Genomic DNA, 26,693 nt, shown 5'->3' with positions numbered 1-26,693 from the left:
AAATTATATTGCAAAAAAATTTTACTCGAAATTTGGTAAAAAATTTTAAAAGTGGAAGCATGTAAAACATACATGTAAATAAACATACTAATGCATGATTACATAATGACAAAGGTAAAAAATGTAAACATGCATGTAAACAAAAATACTAATGTATGATTACATAATAAACTATAACTAAAAACATGCAAATTTTTTTTACAGGTAACAAATACATAATCTGCATAATACAAAAATACAAAGTAACCTTGGCATTGTAAGGGGTCAACAGTCCGACCAGAAAAGAGAACTCTTTCATACCCCACCGAGGCCAAGAATTGGCAAATACAGTCCACGATAAAAAATTAAAGCTGAAGACCAAATTCCACAACCTATAAAATTCTATAAATGTATGACAAAATTTGAAAAGCTGATTTCTGCATGCAGTAAGTCTAAATGTACAGAAGCCGGTCTAAGCAGGCAATTATGAACAGATATAAAAACCTGTTAACATCTTGTACTTCAAAAATGATCGTCAGACATCTTATACATAAAAACATGTGTACCATATGACACATTGATAAAACCAATGAAAAGTATCCACAAAGAACAAATGTTTACATGCCCAACACTGTCTCAAGCATTAACATTTCCAGCATGTATATTGATACAACAGAAAAACTATTTAAAAAGGCCATGTACCTCCTGATACGAGATGGCACCTAAGAATTGAACATGCTTCAATGTGGAAAGATTTCTTATGCAAGATACCGACTCGAGCAGATACCTTTGATGAAAAAAATTTGACTGACAAATTTCTAAAAGCTACTGGCCCAAGCAAGTAACTTTAACATAAGGAGAATTATACACTAACCTAAATAACACATTTTAATTCAAGAAACCCCCCAAAATTGAACCATATGAACAATGAGCGGTTTAGGGCCTTATGTATTTTCTAGAAGCATTGAACTTCCAACGACCTGCTTCTTCAATTCTAGAATCAGACCAACCTTTCTCTGCTGCTGCTGTGGCAGCGCCGATACGGAAGCTGTGACCAACTATCCAACTGACAGAAGTCGAGACATTTTTGAAGGATCTTATCAAAATATGATCTAGCGACCGGTTGACCAGTGGTCAAGCAAAACAATGGCCTTGATAATTTGGGTCTTAGTTGTAAGAAATTTACTAGACATTTTATGGCTGATTCAGAGGATTTTTTATTCTCATCAGTAAACCTAACGACTTTAGCCCCTTCTTTAATATTGTGTTTGAATTTTATAAAGCTTACTACTGCTTCTTTGATTTTACCTTGAACAGACGTCAGACTTACATAGTTCAGTTGTAAAATATGTTCTTGAGGAATATCTCTCACAGCAACTAGTTCTCCGATTCTAGCAAAAGTGGAAAATGCAAAAGGAACATTACTTTACACATGCACTGTTTCTAATATGAATTTAAAATGACTGGTATTTCCAGCAACATTTTATTCAATATTGGTATTGAAATGGGCAACCTTGTGTCTATTGTTTGTGAAAGTCTGTAAGTACCTGTGACCAATTTGTCAACGAGAAATGTTCTGGTATTATCTGGTAACGACAGCATTTTTTGTACATAACCCAATGCTGATAAATAGGTTGAAATGATACCAGGTGAAAAATGATCTCTTAAACATATAAGCAACAAACAGTGATATGGTTGAAACAGATAGAGGGAGACTGCTAACTTGACCTAATACCTCCACTGAAAAAAGACTCAAAAGTAGTCCATGCACGTTTGTAGGTATTTTGAGTAGAGGGAGCCAATGCCGCTTGTGTGAAGACCCCAATGCACTCCAAAAGTTATGTAGCAGCAGCTGTCTTGGCACATGGTTTAGTTCCTTTTGAGCATGTGCTGCCAGCTTCAAAATTTTTGCCACTCTGAGGGAAACGCACAATAAAACTACCTTTCTTTGTATACGCCTGCATAACCCAAAGATTATGCTGCATCTGTGTAAAGCTCTAGAGTATAACTTGACAGAAAAGTCTCATTCAAAAAAATACACTTTCCATTAAAATTAGACAAAAAAACTAAGCCACATTTTCATGTCTTCCTTAGCCTCCGTTGTCATGAAAAGATGTGTTTGAGCATTAGATATATGCATAGTCATATTAATCATCCGCCGCAAAAAGGCCCTCCCAGGTTGCGCAACCGAACAGACAAAATTTAGTACACTTTTTAAGGACTGCATTTCATATAATATACACCTCCTTCTTTCTAAGAACTTTTCAAGCAAATCTTTGCACTTAACTAATTTATCCTCAGGTAAACGGGCTTCCTGTTTCTGGATATCTAAAGTAAATTCTACGAAATCCATCACTTGTTAGGGGAGTTCTGTTTTATCATTAGCAAGAGGTACCCCTATATCCTCTCACAAACTGATAAATGCTTAAAACTTTGATAATGCCATTGTTTTAGAACTCTCGAATATCAAATATCGTCTAATTTATTAACCATCCCAGAAATACCCAATTTATTAATAGCTATCAATTCTAGGGCTGCGACAGCCCATGGGTAAACATTTGTCGTAGTAACGTTTCCACCCCACTGAAATCCCAGTAGTTCGAAATCATTAGGGTTTACTGGCAAGATTCTAAATGCAGACCTAATATCTGTTTTACAAAGGAATGTGTCCTTGCCAAGTATTTTAATATGCTGTATTGCATCATGAATACCAGCATAATGCACTGCCGAAGACTCATCAGAAATTCCAGCATTGATAGAATTAAGTTTCTTTTCGGGATATGATAAATGGTGTATTTAACGACAAGACCCTTTAGATTTTTTAGGGACAAGACCCAAAGGAGAGATTCGAATGTTAAGAAAGGGTTTTGTTTTAAAAGGTCCTTCAACCCTGTCACATTCCAACTCTTTATTAATTTTTTCCTCAATTACTTTTGGATTGTCAATGGCAGATTTTAGATTTGGACAAGAAAAGGGTTTCCAAGGGCCCTGATATTCCAATGAAAAACCTTTACGAAAACCTTGGAATAAGTATTGTTTTTTTCTTTTCATTATACCCTTCTAAATAAGACTCTAATTAATCAGCATTATTGGGTGTTGGCATTTTATTTTGATCTTTCGGAAAAAGGGGGTTGTTGTTCTGATGACAAAGATGATTTTTTATGCCCCCCCCCCCCCCCAATTCATCGTTTTTCCCTGCGTTACCTTTTGCTTGAACTCCTGACTTGTAATACCTGGACATTGGATGAATTCCCCTGGAATTATAGCAGGCATGGAGGGAGCCACACATTCCATTGCAGTCCCACCCCTATTAAATTTGTGGCAGGTTTTACGAGGGGCTTGATTTTGAAAGGGATTTATGGAAGTGGAGACGACAGCAGTTTTTGATCTGTTGAGAGCTCTGGTATGCAGAATCTGATCTACATAGCTCCAAGACAACGTGTTATAGTTTTGCATGGCCTGGCGAAAATTGACATCATAGAAAAACCAATCCCCTCCATCTTTATGAATCTGTCGTATAAGGTCTATGTATATATGGCTGATAAATATTGAAGGATGAGTGGGATTAGCTTTCCTAATGACAGATGAAAAAATTAAAAACTTAAGTTATATAACCCTAGAAAAAACAACCAGCTTGTTATAGATATGTGCACATGTGTTCTCTGCAGAGCTTTATAAGGCGATTAGGTCTAACTGACGTCATAAGCAAGGGAGGTAAGCCACGTAAACCGATTTTCTTTTTCCCAGTTAAGTGATTTTGATCGACAATGACGCTGATACTTTGCATAAAATATCCCCAAAACAAGTCTTACATCGTCATATGGTAAAAAGGTTGTAAGTGTTTTTAAAGAACCTAAAAAAGTGTCAGAGGCAATGACTGCTAGAAAAGGTACTCAAATACTTGATTGAATGCATTGGAAGAACCCGGTAAGGTTTTAAGTCTCTATCCCGTTTTCTTCACAAAGGGCAATAACTGTAAATAAATAATAATAATAAACTAGACTCTTGTTGCTATAGCAACAAAAAGGTCTTCCGTTCCTCATGTATTAATCTGCACAAAAAATCCAGTTATCTTGTAAACAGAAAATGGATACATGTACATTTTGTCTTTCCTCAAAGTTTGGATGTTCAAGTTTTCGTTAGTTATAATATCTCGTTGAAAAAAGGTTTTTATCTAGGGACCGGAAACGAACAAACGGAAGTGATTTAAAAAACGGAAAGTAGATATGTTAGTTCATTTACCTACGTACGTTACTGTTCATCACATTGAGTAAAATTTTTTTTAAAAAGTTAAAAGTTTTAAAAAAAGTTCTATTGCTTTTGAACATTTCAAGTATTAACCGGAAGTGACGTAGGACCCAATGAAACCCGTTAAACACATGTTCAATCAATGTCCATTATCTATATTAGTCTTGATCTATCACAGTTTCTTGTGGGTACTTTGTTTTTAAAAAAGAAGGCTACCTGAGATATCACCGGAAGTAGATCTTTTTTTTACCATATGTAGATGACTTTTTGTATTTCTATAGCTAAAATGTTACTTCAATGCTAAATAACCAAAATATTTTTAAAAATATCAAAATTGGGTGTACTTCCTGTGACGACTGGAAGTTACGCCGGATAAAACAAAATAGTGTTAACACATGTACATACATAGGTCTATCATCCCACAAAGTTTGGTTGTTCAAGTCGTTACCGTTTTTGAGATCTCGTCGAAATCAGGTTTTTGGTCTCTGGACAGGAAACGGGCAAACGGAAGTGTTCAATGTAAATTGTATTAAATATTTCTTGTATACTTGCCTTTTGTACATTATTTTTCATTTATCTAACTAAAATATATCAAAGGAAAACAGTTAAATTGATACATAGCTCGATTTTTTTAACTGTTCCGGTATGGACCGGAAGTGACGGAAGACAAAATGAAACCGGTTAAAAACATCTTCAATCAAATGTCTATCATCCATGAAAGTTTCGTGTCTTGATCGCTTATAGTTTCTGAGATCTCGCTGGTACAAAATGTGTTTTAAAAAAGCTACCTGAGATAATTGAGATATCTCACCGGAAGTAGAAAGTTTTTGTTGATATTACATCGCAGAGATTTCCTATGTACAGATTTATTCTTATATATTTATTCTATTGACAAACAATTTGATGCGTAAAAATTTTTATTTTTTAAGTGCCTCCGGTGACGACCGGAAGTTATGACTAAAAAAACAAAAGTGTTTAAACACATCTACAGCTATAGGTCTATCATCCCACAAAGTTTGAATGTTTAAGTCTTTACCGTTTTTTAGATCTCGAGGTGACAAGCTTTTTGTCGCGGGACAGGAAACGGACGACCGGGAGTGAATTTAGAACATTTTCAATTAAAATCCTCTAGATCTTTTTATTTTCTGTCATTCCTGAAAATTTTATAAAAATCCATCAAGACATCTCTGTGAAATTCACGAGAGAAAAAGGGGAAAAAAATAATAATAACTAGACTCTTGTTGCAAAAGCAACAAAAAGGTCTTCCGTTTTGATATACATGTATCAATTTAACTGTAAGACATTGCTTCTCTAACAGAGAAAAAAGTGGATATGATAATTATTGTGAATGATATATACGGACGTTACTAACATGTAAAACAACGCGAATGAAAAAGAAATCAATTTCTGAAGTACTTTCTGTGACGACCGGAAGTAACGCCGAACTAAACAAAAATGTTAACCATTTGTACAATCATAAGTTAATCTTTCCTCAAAGTTTGGTTGTTCACGTCTCTGCCAAATCTAAGATCTCTTTGGAACAATTATTTTTGTCTCGGGACCGGAAACGGACAAACGGAAGTGGTAATAAAAACAAAAGCTGGTATTTGTCATACATTTGCTCAGCGTACATCACTGTTCGTCAGGCTAGATGAAACATCCAAGAAAGTTAGTTAAACTTGTTAAAAACATGATTTGTTTGAAGCCTTCCGGTAAGAACCGGAAGTGACTTTTGACAAAATTAAACCCGTTAAACACATCCCCAATCAAATTTCTATCAATCATGAAAGTGTCGTGTCTAATTAGCTTACAGTGACAAAAATCTGAGAAATCTAGTTAAACTTTTTAAAAAACTTGATCTGTTTGAACTCTTCCTGTGTGGACCGGAAGTGACGGTCGACAAAATAAAAACGGTTAAACACATCTATCAAATAATATATATAAGTTTTGTGTCTTGATCTATCACAGTTTCTGAGATCTTATTTATACTTTGTTTTTAAAAAAGAAGGCTATCTGAGATATATGAGATGTCTCACCGGAAGTAGAACTTTTTTTACCAGGTGTAGATGACTTTTTGTATTTCTATAGCTAAAATGTTACTTCAATTCTAAATAACCAAAATCTTTTTAAAAATATCAAAATTGAGTCTTTTTCCTGTGACGACCGGAAGTTACGCCGGATGAAACAAAATAGTGTTAACACCTGTCCATACACAGGTCTATAATCCTACAAGGTTTGGTTGTTGAAGTCGCTACCGTTTTTGAGATCTCGTCGATATAAGGTTTTTTGTCTCGGGACAGGAAACGGACAAACGGAAGTGCTAAATGAAATTTAAATTTTTTATATCTTGTTACTTTCCTATTTTACATTATTATTCATCGAAGTAGCTAAAACTATCAAATAAAAACAGTTTAACGGATAAAAAGTTTGATTTGTTTGAACTCTTCCGCTGTGGACCGGAAGTGACGGAAGACAAAATGAAACTGTTTAAACACATCTTCAATCAAATGTCTATGATTAGTGAAAGTTTCGTGTCTTGATCACGTACAGTACCTGAGAACTTGCGGGTACAAAATATGTTTTAAAAAAGCTTCCTGAGATAATCGAGATATCTCACCGGAAGTAGAATTTTTTTGTTTATTTAACATTGTAAAGATGACATTTGTAAGGATCTATACTCATATCTTTATTCTATGGAAAATAAATTAAATACGTAAAAACAAAAAATTTTGAAGAGCTTCCGGTGACGACCGGAAGTTACGCCGAACGAAACAAAAATGTTTAAACACATCTACAACTATAGGTCTATCATCCCTCAAAGTTTGGATGTTCAAGTCTTTATCGTTTCCGACATCTCGAGGTGACAAGCTTTTTGTCCCGGGACAGGAAACGGACGAACGGAAGTGAGTTTAGAAAATCTTTTACAAAAAACCTCTAGATGTTTATATTTTCAGTCATTCCTGAAAATTTTAGAATAATTCATCAAGACATCTCTGAGAAATTCATAAGACAAAAAGGGGAAAAAAATAATAATAATAATAAAAAGAAACATTACAATCACTATAAGGTCTTCCGTTGGAAACGGAAGACCTTAATAAGAAAGAAAGAAAAAACCTAACAAACACTATAAGGTCTTCCGTTCGAAACGGAAGACGTTAATAAAGTTAAGTAAGACAAAGCGTTAGTTGGTGCCAAAATGTTTGATGGTCAATTAGGTAAAGGAGAGTAAATAAGGAATCATTCTTTGAGTATTATGAGGTGATAATTCTGTTCGGGGCGTGATCAAATCCAATAAAGCCCGAAGGGCTTTATGATAGATTTGATCACGCCCCGACCGAAATTATCACCTCATAATATTCAAAGAATGATTCCTTATTAATTATATTTATATAGGTTTAAGCCATCGTACGATTAAATATTTAAATATGAATAAGCGAACCCCGCTGGCGCCTCAATTTGGCGTCATTTGTATTATGGGTTATATAGTACAAAATCGATACGTAGTGTAATCACAGGCAAAGACACTGGAAAATGTAAATGTAGACGGATATAACAGTGGTCTGTTAAACAGTTCACAAATCCCGCTCAGCAATTTCCCAAATAACCAACAGTTTACTCTCAGCGTCCTTTTTTGAACATTCCCGTGTTTCTCCACACGCAAACAATTACTACAAACACAAAACATCTGATTATTACATGAGTGAAATCAGTTGATTATCACAACAGGCGGCGGAGTCGATATGGCCTGAATGTTACGATGCATTAAATATAAGAGATTCTCTACTACCTAATTGATTTGAAAAAAAAAACTACTTAAATGCATAGTCAAATTATCATAAAACATCTTACTTGAATATGAAAATTAATGGATCTAGATCATAAGTTTATGCCAAAGAGCGGGAATTAATTGTAGAAATGTATCAATTCTAAAAAAACAACACCTTCTTAAATTGGGATATTTATGATCCCCGAGTTTAAAATGTCATGCCACTGGAACTAAGGCATTGTTCATCAAAGATTCCTCCGTATCTTGCCTCCCTCTTTTTATTAGCTGATGTTGGCAAACATCAAATAGTAGAAGAAAATCGTTGGTAGCAGTCAGAGAAGTCTCGAATTAGGATTATGACAAAAGGAAGATTAAAAGTCAAACTGATCTCAAAAATGCCTTACCATGTTATAATAGGCATATAGTTATCTGTAATCAAACTATTTCAATACCCCACAAAAATTGAAAGTGCATTGAAATAAAAAATTTATATTTTGTAAAGAGGGATAAAATGCAACAAATCTGATACAATTTATTGTAATGCATGTTATGTTTGTCTTTCCTCTAGCACTATGTGTATTTTGGAGGGGAACGCTACGTTGACCTTGGACTTGGCTCTCACAGGGTTAAATGCAGAGTACATCGAGATTTCAGGTGTGTTTTGGAGTTGCAAGAAGCAAAAATGATAATTTTAAGTTTCCCAAGCGCTGTGATTTTTGGGAGTTGATTTTTAATCAAGTCTCCTATACAGTCACTCGGACAAACCGAAAGTGAAACAGTGTTTGAACCTCAGCACAAACCATTGCTCCTGACAAGACTTAGTTCTTGAAAATAATTGATGAATTCGATGTAATGTATGCTAAAGCATTGTTTTTCGAGGAAACTTATTTACAAATACCTAAAAATTAGTCAGATTTTAAATGGTACGAACAATTTAAATATTTTTTGTAGTCGTATGTATTCCTACGCCAGAGTTTAATATAGTCTCGTTCAACTCGACGTTCGGCTGTCTCCGTTAACCATTGTCAGAGATTTATGGTGTCAGCCGAGCGTTTGGTTGAACGAGACTAGAGTTCAATATTGCTTGGGTCCATACAATTTTCGAGAAATATTTCTACCACTGATACATAGTTTGATTGAATTAATTTTATCTTTAAATATTATTTAACATGATTCATATGGAGGTTTCTCGACATTCTAGTCGAAAAAGTTCAAAAATTCACATTATAAAAATACAATGTATGCGTAATTCAAATTAGAAACTACGTATACATGTACTTGTCATGCAAAATAACATATCATTGATTTTAAAATAAATAAACATTGACAAAATCAACTCCCGTCAGTTCTTCAGTACTTTGATTGTTACTTGTATCCATGCTTTAGTACGGGATGGTTTTTTGCTTTCTTAGATTGATTGTCGTAGCCGAAAAGAACGTGGTGTACAAAAGATTCCCCATTCCTTTGATAAACCGTCTGGAGAAACATTTTCTCAATATTTCAACATTGCTTTCACCATTACAACTGAAGCTAACACGTCTTCTAGATGAATGGGCGAATAAATTTATATCTCCTTTAAACTGTGAAAATGAAGAGTAAGTGTATTATTTTATTTACCTTTTATACGTTTATTTTGTTGTACATACATGTACCACTTACAAAAACAAAAGAATTATTGATTACATTCCTTAATATGAGTCTTTAACCGAAAATATATTCGACTATTTGATATCAACATAGTGTAATAAGTGAGCGCAAACGTAAAATAAGCATAAGGTGGGACACGTGATTTTCTGATGGGTTTAAATGACACGTTGAGGATTATTATTACTGGTTAGTCAGATGATTACCGACATTTATGGTATCTGTTAATCACAGCGTTTCTTTTCTAATATTTTAACAAATTCTTTAAATGAAATGCATAAAACTGACAAGCACCATTAAGGTACATGTAATGGATTTTATTGCAAAAATTGCAGGATTATATTCATTCCACAAAGTTTACTATGTGAACCTGTATCTAAATGCATGTATATTTTATTCGGTTGATGTTCACAGAAACAAAATGACAAAAATGGATGTTTTTATTGGATATCATGCGGACACTTGCGCCTCAATTATCCTCTACATCTGCCATGAGCTTTGTGAAGAACACTACGATGACAGCAATAGCAACAGCAAAACCAGTGACGAGGAAGAAGAGGAAATGGATGATATTGATGAGTGGGTTGATGATAACAAAGACAAGGTGTGTAACTTAGAAGAAAAAAATAAAACTTCATAGAAATGTTAATTAAGAAAATACGAATTTCTGCACACGTTATTTATAGGAAACCTGCATACAGTTATTAATTTAGGCGAGCTACTGTTAATAAACCGGCGCCCTGGTCATGGTTGGGGTCAATGACATCGAAATGATATGCTTAACACAATGGAAGTTCCATCTCCTGTATCAAATTAAAGTAATCAGATTGTAGTTGTTTTGCTAAATTGATTAATTAAATTACAAACTACTTGGAAGAAATAACTTCTATTAAAACAAAATACATGTACCACATATTTTATAAATTATTCATGAAATTAACTAAAAATCAAGATTGAGCTACAACTCACGTTTATTTTTTGCATTTAAAGCCCATACAATGCTTTAAAGTGATAACCCAATAATACACTTATCAGATCTGAAAGTCGCATTTCCAAAATGAAATAAAAATCCCTCTTTTGCACAAATATCTACTTGACACCTCTTTATGTTCTTTAAACACATTGGTAATATAAATAAACATGCTTATTTTTTTTTTTACATGTAGCTAAGTATTAAATCCACAACATACTTTGTAAACGTCTTTAGTAACAAAACATTAAAACCCATTTAAATAGGTAAACACTAAATAATGTAATGCACTAAATTTTGCATTACACACCACAAGATCTAGAAATTAAAACATCGTAGCAAACGGCCTTTATAGGATTGCTGAAAGATAAAGTAAACGAACTAATTTGTTTTGTATTGCTTTAAGAACAATAACCTGTAAAAAGTTTCTTTTTTGGGGACAAAGAATATATAACTTATCCAAAAAGTGTACATTAAAATAGATTAAAATATAAATAAAAACGGGTGAACAAAAAAGGGAAACTATATAATTTTAAACATGCCATGAATCAAGTTAAAAATTCAATTAAGCAAAAAATGGATCTTAGTTTTTCTACTCTACCAAAAGATAGTGATATAGTAATGATAATGAAATAACAAAGAATTAAAAAAATAGGGAGGGTTTATTTTCACTGCCTGACTAGTCAACGAGTTTAATGCAAATACAAAATGCAGTCTAAAATAATCTGTTCTGAAAATAATATTTGATAGTCAGTGTATAAATTTTATTAACTGTATATCAAACAGATACTTGACCAATCAAAAGACCTTCTCTTGTGGTGTGCTACTCCGGATGCTGTTCTCCGTCTTGGAATGACAGATCTGAGGGAGGATGAAAAGGAGATTCGTAAAAAATACTTTTTTCAGCAGAGACATGAAGACTTGTGGTCATGCATTCTTCATCATTTAGAAAAAAGTAAAACAGAAGGAAAAGCCATTCGGCTACAGGTAAGTAATTGCAAATGTCATGTATGCTAAATGTTTATCATTGAACAAAAATAATCCCAACTCGTATCAATATATGTTGCTAATGTTTCGACAACAGATTACCACCAATCCCAATCTACTGACGCCTGGTGAAGTTAAAGATATTGCTAAATGTACAAACATAGATCCTGGTCTTGTTTCCATTCTATCTCTGCAATCGTTCGATACCGAGCAACAGTTCTGCCGACAGCTGAGGTATGAATAAAAAAAATTAGTAACACAACACAGAAAAAATATAACATTCAAATACGTGTTACAAATATTGATTAAAAAAACACCTATGTAAACAAAAACTTATGTTAACTAGTTTTAACTTTGATTTGTTAGCGTCCAATAACATTTTTTAACATACTTGTATTGATTCTACTGACATTAAAATAGCATTTAAGCGATTCATATTTCATTTACGATTCTTTTTTATTTTGTAAACATTAGCACATTTCAAATATTTTCGAATTAACATATCTTTTAATCTTTAAATAGCCTGACATTTGGTTGTTTTAAGTTTTTGTGAAAAAATAGGGAAAAGGACTATGTACGATATGTTTCAAATGCAGCCCCACAGTTTGCATTTTTTTAAAGTGTACATTAAATGTACATGTCTTTTTTTAAACGTGTTGATCAAAGATGTATTTTTTTTAATTCATCCAATTAATTGGTAGTCATTCGCAGTATATGACATCGGAAATGACGATATTATTGTAACTCAGTAAAAAAAAAAAAGCAAGAAATTTGCAATTTTTTAACCTTTTTTTTGAATGGCAAATAAAGACCACAGATTTCAACAACCAAAATAAATTTTATTTGAAAATCTAATAAATAACATTTTATTGAAAAGATTCTGTTTGTTCAATCCTGCGCTCAATTCATTAGATTGTATACTTAAACAAGAGGTCAACATGCCTGAACGGCCACCTAATTAGCACATCCCATACACAGTCCTGCCGTGGATTCTTATATTAGATTAAACCCCTCTCTACCTGGAATCTTGCAACAAGGACTTTGAATAATCTTGGTGAAAAACGTTAAGATAATGGAATACATGAAAAGATGCAAGACTGCTAGGAAAAAAATTATACACGTTTGTTAACATCAAGATAAATTTTACGTTTATGTATATAAGTTTTCATTGATAAAATAAAAATTGCGCTTTGTAATTACATAGATTACAATGATTAATTATTGAAAAAGGATTATTTACAAAGGAAGCTTAATCCTTTAACTGTTATCCCCCAACCCTTTCAAAGTATTTTCATGATTTCATTACCTTTGATAAACGACTTCATTTTTTTATATATATACTCATTTCTTCCATTAAATTCAAGAGCAAAATAAAATACTTATCAATTACTAATAATTTTTAATTACAGTAGATAGTCCGCCTACCTCCCCCCTCTCATCCTATGCATTGAGTATTTTGGCCCCGCCCTAGAATAAAAACCACTACCCCGGGGGACATAAAGTTTACAGTTTTGGTAGAGGGACTCCACTTCTACATGATTATACATTTTTAAAAAGTTTTTCTTACAGACATGTGGGAGTAGAGGAAAAGATTTTAAAACATTATATGCAATAACACTATATGACCATTTTGACCCCGCTTTAGAGTAAAAACCTTTTTCCCGGAGATATGCGATTTACAATTTTAGCAAAGGGCTTTTTTGGTTTACATAATTATGAATTCAGTTTTTAAGGCGTCGAGCTAATGCTCGGCAGCCTTCTAGCGATCGTCTGGATTGGCAATCGTCCAAAAATTCATGCACTGCACCGCCTTTTAAATGCGCACAAAAAATAAGTTCCTTAAAGTATTAAACGTATTACAAGATTTTTATTCCACTAATTCAACTACATTGTGTACAAAAAATCCAACTTTGCCTCCCTGGTTATTGATAACTCTTTGCATAATATTCAAGAATGGCGGATGAATACAAAAGGTGTAAACATTCACTAAATATTATTTTAGTTTATCGATTACATTTTAATTGGAGACCGTGCCCGATAGAAATAAAATTTGATATGTAAATTTATTTGTTATCGGGCACGGCCTCCAAAATGAATGTAAGCGATAAACGTATCTAGTGATTTTGTTGCAATAAATAAACACGATAATGCAGTCGGTTTGGTCGAGCAAAATATAGCACGTGTTGTGGATTTGTTTGTAAACAACCATACCATAGGTAATCTTGTTTCAAACGGGAATTAAAATAAATAAAAGTATGTTTTATTATTATAATTAGAGACACACTGTAATCAATGTATTCACCTTGAAAAATATTCAAAGACTGTTTAAAGCAGAATGAAAATATAATTTTTTTTTTAACTTTGAAATTTCTTTGATTTTTGTAACTATGATGAGTTATTGTATTATAAACGCATCACAACCTATTTTATTCTAATATGTATTATTTGATATACGACTATTAGTACAAAAATTCAAACTATTGATTATCATTTCATTTTATCAATCTATATAAAAGAAAATGTCAGCTCGACGCCTTTGTGGCCGTTCCGGCCTTTGATTTTTAAGACGTGTTTGTGTAGAGATGACGATTTTGGAAAAAAAGTAAACTTTTGACAATTTTATCCTCCCATTTTGATTAAAATTTACCATGAAGTTCTAAAGAGGAAGTAAAAATTGTTCGCGTCGAACGACTCACAAACGGACGACGACGGACGAAAACTAAGTTCAATTAGTTACCTGAGAGAATTAGGTGACCTAAAAATGAAAGGAAAAATTAAAAATTCTCACTGTACTTTAATCCATTTTAATTATAAAAATCTATTTTTGGGTACTTTTGTTGAAATTTTCCAATTTTTTTAGGCGCAGTTTTGAGATGAATAATAAAAAAGATGACATTTTTGTTATAATACAATGCGACAATGGAATTGAAAATTCTGGCTTAATTGCCTGTGCACACTACTGTGTGTTAGATGAACTCCAGATTTTGTCAACTGAGAAAAAAGAACAAACACATATAGTGTTTATTCTTCGATTGCCGCGAATGTCAAAGAGTCATTTCACAGGATTTCAGGTACTTATATGAACTTGTTTGCTTACAAAAAATATTTATTAAACCATTTATCCTTTTATAATCAAGTCAACTTTTTAAAGGCAAGATTTACTATAGAACCAACTTTTTACCCCATTGCTGTTGTAGTGTGGAATATGGAAAACTGTGCACATTGATGATCTTCGAACGAATGATGATGTACCAAGAATAACTGATATGGTGGGTAAAAGTATTCGAGCTTTGTTAGAGGACGCAGTCGAGACAATGAGTGGAAATATTATCCAGAGCGAAAATGGGGCTACTCAAAAGGATGTGTTATATCTGCGAAACCAGGATAGTCCAGAAAGTTTCATTCCAATTCCAGAGCCAATTTTATTCAATCCGCCAGAAAAGGCAACCCAGTATCAAGAAGTTCATCACATTATGAGCAAAAGCTTTGATTTTCTTTCTCTGGTAAAGAAATGTGTACAATCATCACTGTCAATGGTAAAATATCCAGATAACCCGCAGAGATCTACCCAGTGTGTGAAAGCATGGATAAGACTTTTACATGAAACCGAAAAACCTGGTAATATTCTTAAATCTTTCTTTTAAAAAAAATGTTATTCCATTTTTTCTGCCTCTGAAAAGTTTAAAATATCAAAAGTATATTTTTTTGGTGTTTTTATGTGTTTCTGTCCTTTTTTTCGTTTGTGCAAATACAGAATAATGCAATTTGATGCAGTTTTGCTAATATCAGCAAAGAAATTGAATGTAAGTTACGTTCAAAACAATACATGTACCAGTAAAACATTAAGATGCTGAATGTAGTGGCGTTGACTTTGATTTTGATAAAATAATATTACCCCGTCTTAGATCTCTTTTTATCGTTTTTTTAATTTACTGTAGTCTTTCTCATCTAACATTACGTATTTCTCAATTTTGGACACATACGCTTAAAAGGCGTACATGTTTATATACATGTAAAAAAGTTCCACAAGCGAAGGCATGTAGCGGAAAGCAATCTTTAAATGAGAAAGATATATTTTTTTTAATAACGTATTGCTGTTAAGAGCTTGCTCTTAAGACGGTAAGCTTTTTTTTTTCAAAAAGCTAAACTTGTTCTTGTACAAGTACTGTGGTAAATCGTCCTTTGAAATTAGATTCTCTGATAGATCTCACTCAGGTGAGCGTTAAAACCTGTGGGCCTCTTGTTCTATACATACCAGTAATCCTGAAAAAAAGAAAATTCAACTTTGTTGGCGGAAATGAAGTTAAAGTTACTTTACTCGGGTAGTGCATAATATTAGACTACCAGTATAATTGAATCGTAAAATTGGCTGATGAACGATGATAAACTAAATAAATACTGATAAAAATATCTCAATAAACTTAACTCTACTTTAGATATTATTGAAAAATTAATTAATGACAAGGATATGTCATTTGCTCTAAATAGAGTGAATTAAAAATGTGCTCTTTTAATTTGTGAAAACGTAGTTTTATGATTCCAAGAGACACAGCTAGTAAAAAAAAATGTAGTATAGTATCTATTAATCATTTACGTTTTGTCTTTTCACAATCTTCATTAAAACAATCGAAGTGTCAAATTTTATATCTAATGAGTATAGAATGCTTTTATTTAACGCCCCCCAACCCCCCCCCCCCCCCCCACCAAAAAAAACCAAAACAAACAAAACATGCGATAAGTCCTTTGAGCCTGTCTGATTATTTAATTATTTAACGAAGCCATGTATAGTTCGAGTACGTACACTTTCGCGCAGTGTTTCTTTTGGTTTGTTGATGTAATGCTGTTATGATTTCATCTGCAGATATTCAGCGATAATTGTAGAAAATAGCTCGTTTGAGGCGTAAAATTGATATAATATTGTATAATGAACATAAATGTCTTGAGGTATAAGGTTTAATTGGGCTCGGGTCGAAACGTGAAGAGGGTTTAGCAAGCTTATCCCTCTGTTGGTTTTTTTTTTTACCACGCCTACATATACGTGTAGTTTAATACATTTATTTTGACACAGTAAACACTTCTTTTTTATTTATGACCCTAAATATATTATGTTGTATGTATTTTAAATACTTAAATATGTCTGAATGTTCAATATTTCCGCCTTTGTTAAAAATAAAAAAATCTGACAAATCTTGAAAATTGAGCATACATAAATTGAAGAAGACCTCTGGAACAAACCAGGAGGTAAAAGGCTTTTTTTTTTTAATTTGGTCATTGTTGTCTTTTAGCAATAACTTTCATGTGTGAAAAAAAAATCCAGAGGACAACATTTTATTTTTTTATATGAAAAAAATGCGCAAAATTGATAGATTTCAAGCATAAGCCCATAGTTCTAAGTAAAAAAAATTTACAAACTTGTAATTCAGGATAAGATAATTCACAATACAAGGGTTTCGATTTTTTAGATTATAATTTCACCTTAAAGAATATTTTGATATTTTTTTCTTTTCTTTTACGTGAATGAGAATGTTGAATAGAAGTATTCTCCCCACATATGTTTTACAAATGACCAACTATATTGAATTTTATCAAATAGTTATAGAAACGATAAAATTCTCGATACTGATAAATTTAATTGTTAATTTTTTTTTTAGAAATTGTTATTTTAATTTCAAATTGGGTATGAAACAAACCAATATGCATTTCCTTATACATGCTCTTGATACCCTTTCTTTCTTTCTTGATAGATCATGCATCATTTACCATGGGAGTCTGTCGTTATCTTTGTGAAATGCTAAAGGAGGTGGAAAATGCTGTATTTGGAGATAAGGCAAATGAATGGGTGACTCTTGATGCAACAAAAAGAGAACACGTCAACGGGGCTGGAACCTTCAGGTATATATGCATACAAGTTATGAATACATCAGTAACTGTAAACTTTATGTATTCAATATAGCAAAAAATTATGTTTTGTAGACAAGGAATGATTCAGTATATTGTGCAAAAATTATCACCTCTTCTGGCTGAAATAATTTCAAAAATTGACACGAACCAAAATCTAGATCTAATGGATGAATCAGCAGAAAGTTGGAAACGAAGATTATGGTTGAAAATATTAAATTGTCCGGGTGCTACTAAAAACACTCATTCCATGTTCGATTTTCGCCACGTTACGGCTGTTTCTCCGGAATTTGTTGTTTTGGGAACACGGTCAGACAATCACATGTTTTCAGCAAAATTTCCATTTTCTTGGATAATTTCTGAACTCGTGCAAAATGTCATTCAACCAGAGGGATCTACAGGGCGCGAAGGTGAACGTAAGTGTTTTAAATTTATACTAAAAAAATTGTGCTGCAAAATGTTTGTCCTGCCCTGGTGGCTAGCGGTTAGCACGCTGGCCGCTCACTACTTGACAAAATGGCCGAGGCGGACGTACAACTCCAATAAAGCGAATGTCTTCGTGTTAGATCAATCTTATTTCTTCACTACTGGTAGTTATAATTTTAAGAGTTATTGCAAAGTTTGTACTAATACTTAAATACTTATGTAATGTATCTAGTTTTTATCCTTTTTTATTTAAACTTTCACTTTCTTAATTGCTAAAAAAGTGGATTTCGAAGGTTAAGAAAGTGAAAGTTTAAATCCCGTCCTAGGCAGGTGTTAAGCTTAAAAAAAGAGCTCCAATATAGTAAGTATCCCTGTGTGAGTTTGCACATGCTTTGGTGAGACCCAAGAGATTTGTCAGGTTTTTAATTCTTCGCATTGTGTCAAGATACGTAAACACACAAAAGTGATCTCGCGCTCTATTTCCCGCGATAAATTTAGAGATGGATCAAACATCTCAGATGCGTGTTCAAACTATTTTTAGCTTTGAGAGAGAGTATGCATGCACAGAAGGTATGACCAGGGAGGAAATTAAAAATATGTAAACAATGATATCAGAGTTACAGCCCCCTCATTTTGAACTGAATAAAAAAAGAATAAAAAGCAAACAATAACAGTTAAAAAAATGTGTAGTATTGACACTAGTTGTAGAAATACAACCCTATATGAATACTTTATAGAGCTCATACAAGACAATAATCTACAACAAATGGTAGACTTTCCAACTAGAGGTGAAAATACTCTGGATTTGTACTTAACAAATTGCCCAACCCTGGTAAGGAAAGTAGCATCCTTTCCTGGTATAGATGATCATGATATTGTGTATACTGAGGCAAATATAAAACCACAGGTAAGTAAAACTAAGCCAAGAAATGTCCATCTGTATAAAAAGGGAGACTGGGATGGCTTTAGACACCATATTGCTCAGTATAAAGACCATGTTCTCATGAATGAACCTTTATACACAAACACTGATAATCTATGGAATGAGTTTAAACAAAATAGAGGGGGTATATCCCTTTGTACCATCAATAAGGACCAGAGGAAAAAACAAGCTATCCTGGATTGATATTCACATCAAACGTTTAATTAGAAAACGTGATAAACTCTTTAATAGACAGAGAAGAACAAAGACACCAGAGGATAAACAGCATTTTAAAAACATCAAGCATCTTGTACAGCGGCAAATCTCGTATGATAGGTATATGAACAACACCATAGCTATACTGGAGGACAAGGTCTCTGACTCGGAAACAGGCTCAAAAACAAACCTATGACCCCAAAAAACTCGTCACCTTCTTTAAGCATGCTTAGAGGGACTCGTGTGGTGTGTCACCGCTCAAGGAGGGTGGAACATTTAAATCAACACCAGTAAAGAAGGCTAACATTTTAAACCGTCAATTCCAGTCGGTATTTAGCCCTAAATCTCCTCTATCCCTCTCCCAAATATATATATTTAACATAAAAGTGAGTGACCATAACAGTATCCCTCCCCCAGCTAAGAATACAAGTAGCTCAATTACTGATGAATCCTCTCCATCAAGAAGCATTATGCAGGTTTGTACAAAGGGTATGGGGAAATTGATAAAAAATCTGAAAACAGACAAAGCAGCTGCCCCATACCAAATCTCTCCCATCTTACTGAAGGAACTACACAATGAGGTAAGCCTAATATTTCAAATCCTCTTTCAGCTCTCATATGACACAGGTATACTACCCAGAGAGGGGTGTACAGCAAATGTAAGTCCTTTATTTAAAAAGAGGGACAGATCAAAACTGGCCAGCTACCGACCAATACCCCTAACCTGTATTCTGTGCAAAACTATGGAGCATATCATTGCATCAAACTTAGTAAGGCACTTTACACTGAACAACATCTTATATGATCTCCAACATGGTTTTAGGGAGCGACGCAGTTGTGAAACCCAGCTGGTGATGCTGGTAGATGAACTTGCCCGGAATATCCAAAATGGTAAACAAACCGACCTGATCCTGCTGGACTTCAGCAAAGCTTTTGATAAGGTCTCACACAATAAATTACTTTTTAAACTACATCAGTTTGGTGTTCGAGGCCGAAACCTAGCATGGATCAAGGGGTTCCGCAGTAAGCATTCCCCGAGGGTAGCGGTAGACGGCGAGTTCTTTACATTCACCTCTGTTACATCTAGGGTCCCCCAAGGTTCAGTCGTTGGTCCCATTCTTTTCCTTGCATATATAAATGACTTACCAGAGCAATTGAAATCACAAGTCAGACTCTTCGCCGATGACACTGTCATCTATAATACTTTAGATAGCAAGGGACGTCAGTCAATGCTCCAAGAGGACCTAAGTAAACTTAGCACTGGGAGACCCTGTGGGATATAGAATTCAACCCAAGTAAGTGCCATGTTATCCATGTAACAACATCCAGAAACCCCATATACTACATGGACAGGTGTTAGAAAATACCTCATCAGCTCGGTATCTGGGTGTTGATATATCGGATGACCTTAATTGGAACTTTCTGCATAGAAATATTCCAACCAAGAACCAGCAGCTTTGGTCAGCGGCATACAAGGCCGTACACCCACAGATTGAGTTATGCTGCCAGCGTTTGGGACCCTTACTTGGCTACACATACTCAACTAATTGAGGCAGAACAGCGCAGAGCAGCGAGGTGGGTTATGTCAGACTATAGCAGGACATCCAATGTAACACGTATGCTATATACCCTAGGTTGGAAAAGCCTACAGCTAATGAAGGCCGATGCCAGACTTGTACTTATGTACAAGATCATTCATGACTTGGTAGCCATTCCCTCGGTTCAAATCGTTCCCCCTGGTAGGATAACTTGCTCCACTCACTCCTTTACTTTTCGGCAGATTCAAACCACAAAAAATGTTTACAAATATCTTTCTTCCCTCTTTCCATAGTCCAATGGAACAGACTGCCGGGCAGGGTTGTCTCACTTCCATATGTTGATCATTTCAAACTGGAAATTGGCAAATTGAACCACCTCAGACCTTAATTATGCAAAAGTGGTTTTATCTTTTAATTGTAAATACTATTTTTCTTATCTTTTATTTTCACTAAAATGTAATTATAATACTATCCCCTTTTCACTTTGTTGAAATCTTACTTTACTCACTTCTCTTTATCTTTTAACACGTTGCGACTCTACTCAGAGTACTCAGAATTGATGGTGAATAGTATCGAGAGATAGCTAGTTAGGTATTGCATATTGTCAAACCATTAAATTGGAGGATGAGAAATTACAAACCAACAAACAGGCACCGAGGCACGGATACAACGTATTTTAATGGAAAAATGAATTAATTAAAATGAATGTCTGAGCCAGGAAAAAAGTATTTAAAAAAAACAAGGTCAAAAAGAGAAAAATATTTATCGTTTACACTTTTGATCAAATTAAACACAGAACGCATTTTACAAACCAATCCATTCTCTTCAATAGTGGAGAATAGTTTTAGGGGGAAGCAAGTCTATGCATGTATTTTGTAAAAAAAAAAAATGTAAACTCATAATTATTTAACAATTCATCTTTCTCTCTTTCATAAATTAGTTAATGTTAGTTGATAATTATCAAACTATCACTTAGTTGACAATGATGCAAGGTATGTGCTATCCTTGCTTTTGGCTGCGCTTGCCACGACGGTGCCACCGTAAAATATATCAGAAAATAAAAATATTTTCTTGACATTTAAATGATAATTTTATAAAATCTAAATGAAGAGGCCAAGAACATTTGGTACGCTGTTATCAGAGAGACTGATGCATTGCGGTTTTATTTTATTCGTAAAATACAGAAAATCTCTAACATTTATTTGGCTTTTTATCTGTTTTTTTATTATTTTACAATGAAATACATGACTTTTTATAATTTATATCGTTAAGTCAACACCAGTACACATTATAAAATCAAGCTTTTGTTGAATAATCTCATATCTCGAATTAGAAAATAATTAGGTTACATTCTTAATCTAGATCTTGACCTTGAATATAAAACTGATCAAAATAATCTGATTAGTATATTAAAGAAAACACTACAAATCGCTTCTGCAATATAACTGTTGTTGTATCGTGTAATTCTGTTTTAAAATAAAATTGTTTTTAACTTCATTTAGAATCGAATAAAACGATTGGTCAAATTTGCACAATTATTGAGGGAAATGACTTGGGACCGATTTTATCAAAATGCCTACAATACGTGGAAGAAACAGATTTGATGTCAGCATATATTCACGATTTTCTTTGCATGGATTATCCCGTATGTTCAGATAATGAGCTAGAGGTGAGCAATTTTATAGTTATGTTGAAATTGATCCAATTAAAAAAGTACAAAGTATTGCTAATATTGTATGTTATGTGTATACAAACTATTTTAAATGAGATAAAGAGTATATTTTTCATTAGTTTTCTATTTAATTAAACAACATTGATACATCTACCAGCAACCTTTCGCAATAAAAAATATTCCACATTTAAAAGTTCTATATGGACATTTGTAATAATCATAAGTAGGTCATATGCATAAAAGACATTATTAACAAAAGACTTGTATAAATACTTTCTTGGTTTAATTTCTTCAGCATAACTTATTATTCAGGTCAGTTATGATAAATATTTAATTATGTTCTTTTATTTAATAAGACATTTGTCAACATTATATATTCATAAATTCAAAGCCTTTCTTTACAGCTAGTATGTGACAATCTGAAGACATGTGTCAGTAAACTGTTAAATGATAATGAGGCACAACGATCTGGTTTATATTGCATTGTTGCCACGCATATCGCTTATAAAAAGTATCAGTGTGTTTTTCAAAACTTCCACTGTATCACTGAAGTTTGGCCAAATATTCAGGAAAACTTGAAAAACGAGAATAAGTCCATTTGGAAATTAGACGAAGAACAGGTTAGTTGTGTGTTTATTTAACAAAGCAATTTGTCCATCAATCTATATTTGCTTGGGCGCGTCATTAAGAGCCCACATTCTATAAACTTTTAGATGATAAATCACTGGTTTCAGAATTCATTGTCGAATCCTTATTATTATGCATGATAAGTAGTGTTACAATATTTCACATTAAAGGAAGATAGTTCTTAGTTTTAACGAAATATTTACATGTATCTATGAATTGTATCATTTATCAACCAATAGATATTGGATGCGATTGGTCTTAAATTGCTAGTTAGCAGTTTGGAGCCAAATACCGATACATTCACAGATAAAAGGGGAAGGCAAAATTGGCTTTTGACAGTGAAAACATACAGACCCGTTGTTGAAAAGATTTTTTATTTGCAATCCGATGAATCTTCAAACCGAAGAAAGGAGCTAAAAGAAGCAAGGTATACGTTTAATCTTAAAGAAATACCAATAACTTTGTAATAAATAAAAACATTGCATAAGGAAAAGCAGTATTAAATATAATGGAAAAAAGAACTGTTCTCTAATAGTTGCCCAGTTTGAAGTGAATGTGAACATTAAGCACACAGTATAAGTTACGAATCTAATTAGTATCCTATCCGTAAGAAAATAAAAATACACAACTATTCTGAAAAAAAAACAGGAAAAAAAACGTGAGTGTGAATTATACAATTTAGACAAACATTAGTGTTGCCCTTGCAAAAATGTTTTAGCAAACATACAGCGGCTTTTAATATAATATTTATCTTAAGTTTGTCCTAAAATTCTATTGACAAATGACGTTATTTAATTAATAGAAAATAAAGAAAAAAATCTTGAAACAAATCTGTAGAATTTTAAAGTTACAAAAAATTACAAATCGTTTAGAAATGCTATTAAATAGTCAACAAAAGAAAATAATCAGCCGAGTATGATAACATCAATTAAAAACAGAAACTCAGACCGATTGAAATTTACTGCCAATGCACATGTTCAGGAAAATTTTATTTTACACGCATATTTTCGGAGATAAAACGTAAATGTTAACAAAACAATCTGGAGGTTTTTTTGACGACGTAGTATCAGAAGTTTTCAACGTTGCATATTGCGCCGCCTAGCAAAATTGTTCCTTTTAAGGTAGTCCATCCATAACTAGGGTGAATTTAACAATTTTTATTGATCTACAGTACCGCGCAGACCCAACCTAACACCAGCGTAAACCCCAACTAAACCCCGGGTTTACTTTCTGGGTTTACTTTGGGTTTACTTTTTGAAAATGTTGTTCCACTCGGGGGTTACTTTGGGTTTACTCGGGGTTTACTTTGGGTTTACTTGAGAATTGCTTTAGGAGTCAACTATACGCACTATAGTGTGAAGCATACCTGTATTTTAACTTATCATCCTACTGCCTGTGCTTCCTGCCCTTTGTATATTCTGAATACACATGTAGCGTATGCTTTCAGGGTATACTTCTGATCGGCGTTTACTCTCAGTGTCCACTTTGGGTTTACTCTGGGTCCACTCTAGTAAACCCAGAGTAAACGCAGAAAGTAAACCAAGGGTTTAGTTGGGGCTTACTTTCTGAACTTTTTGCACTTATTTTTTTTAAGAGTTGTCAGCCCTTTAGGGACATTTTTAAAAAATCATTTTCTGAAAATATGTATGGTAAACTATGAAATATTTTAGCATATTCGAAGACAGAGAAAGCTTTTGCAATTTTTTTACCAAGAGAAATGTGAAAAAATTACTTGTACTATAGAAATATATTTAGTAATGCAAATTTCCCATAGATATCAATGTTTACTTCCACATATGATTAATTTATTAAAATTATTTTTTTTTAAAGATTTCAAAGGTGAACTTTATAATTTAATTAACTCCTTAAAATCACTTTAGGAATTTAGTGATCAAACTTGCAATCTATTAGATATGAAACAAAAATAGTGCATATACAGTCTGTTCAAGCATATCTTTTACAACATACACCATAGCATAGCATAGCATTGAAATCTCATAGCATACCATTGGAATCTCATACCATAGCATACAATCTCATAGAATCGCATTCGTCATATCATACCATAGCATACCATAGCATAGCATACAACATTCTTTTACCTCGGTTTTAAATGTTTTTCTTTGAAAAAATAAATGTTTACATAAAAGATTTGTGGGAAACTTTGCCTTCTTATTATTTTACTTCAAAATGTGTGGAACTCTTCTGTGTATGGAGGCGTTTTTGTTTAAATCTCATAGCATACCATAACATAGCATAGCATACCATATCATTGAACCCTTCATTTCAATTTCTCATAGCATAGCATACAAATCTCATAGCATAGCATACCAATCTCATAGCATATCATTAAAATCGCATACCATAGCATAGCATAAATTTGTAAAAGATATGCATGAAATGACTGTAACTTATAAGAGAATTTCATTTTTCATTCTGTAATTTGATGAATTTACTTTTGGTATACTAAGAAATTAATCAATTGAATTCATTTTAATGTTAAAATATGTTTACATCGAGAAATATTTATCAGCGTAAGTTTAATATCAGGTCGTGATCTGGCTTGAAGTCGCGAGGAGAGTCAGTTACATTGTAACTATGTTCTTCGAGAAATTCTAGAAAGATTGTATTCATACGCACTAGATTTGGTGATTGGGTCTTTAGTCTTATGTGTAAATAACACTCAAATAAATCAATGCAAATTGATAGGGGAAAAGAAAGTAAATGTAAATATATTGTCATGAAACAAGCTTAGGATTTAAAAAAGGTGTACTGAAATTGCTGTAAACATCATTTGTGCTCTCTTTATCTGATACATTCCTCGTAGTTGTTAATATTCATTTATCTGGAAAATAAACATGATATCACCAGAAACCGAAAATGTAATATCAATGATACAATTTTACATTCTTTAAGTACTTTTATAAACTCATAAAATAAAAAAAAACCCTGAACTTTTTTTAAATTCAAATTCTTCTGGTGTGAAATCAGAAATCAGCCGCTCAAAAAAAAACAAAAAAAAAAAAGCAAAACAAAATAAATCCACCAAATGTTATTCAACAGGGGTTGTAAAAAGAATATACGTTACTACAAACATGTACTTTTTTATATTTTGAGTTCGACCAATGATAATTTTGATAAATAACTGACAACAGGTATTCTTTTTTAAAGATACACTTACATTGATATTTCAAGACAAGTTTAAAACAAAAAAAGTTGCAAAGTTAATTAAAATGTCAGTGACATATCCGTAGACTGTCACTACATAAAGACGTATGATTGTTTTCTTATGACAATTTTTTTTTACAGGTATCAGTGGACAAGAGTAATGGTGGTAAAGCTCTTTCTGGAAAATGTGTGATCTGTTCTTGACGTACAAGGAAAACGATGCATAGTTCTTTGGAAGGTAATATTGTTTAAATACTTTTAAAAATTTATATGAAATACGTTTTGCTGTATCAATTGTTCGACTTTTTTTGCTTCACTTTTGAAGTAAATTGAATAAAAATGATAGGCATTCAATAAAAACATTTTTGGCAAATAATACATTTCAATGGTCGATGATGTCTTTGTTGTCAACGGCATTTAAAAAAAATAAGTTTTTTTCTCCTAGCGTAACATGTTTCAAAGGGGATTGAGCATCGCTGATGTGCATGCTTTTGTGCGAGTTATTTCTCCCAAAAGTCAACTTATTGTAAAACGTCGTTTACATTTTTTCTGTAATCTTAGGACTGTTGAAATCAATTTGTGTGTAACAAGTTTTAAAATTTCGTCCCTTTGGTTTAATTTTAGTTAAACAA

General features: G+C 33.0%; 1 pseudogene; it reads left to right on the top strand.

The window, feature by feature from the left end:
- The window catches only part of LOC128185245 (E3 ubiquitin-protein ligase RNF213-like), a 209,364-nt pseudogene that overhangs the window by 108,017 nt on the left and 74,654 nt on the right, over positions 1-26,693 (top strand).

Source organism: Crassostrea angulata, chromosome 5 (genome assembly GCF_025612915.1).
Source record: "Crassostrea angulata isolate pt1a10 chromosome 5, ASM2561291v2, whole genome shotgun sequence".
NCBI classification, from domain to species: Eukaryota; Metazoa; Mollusca; class Bivalvia; order Ostreida; family Ostreidae; genus Magallana; species Magallana angulata.
This window is presented reverse-complemented; position numbering and strand designations above follow the sequence as displayed.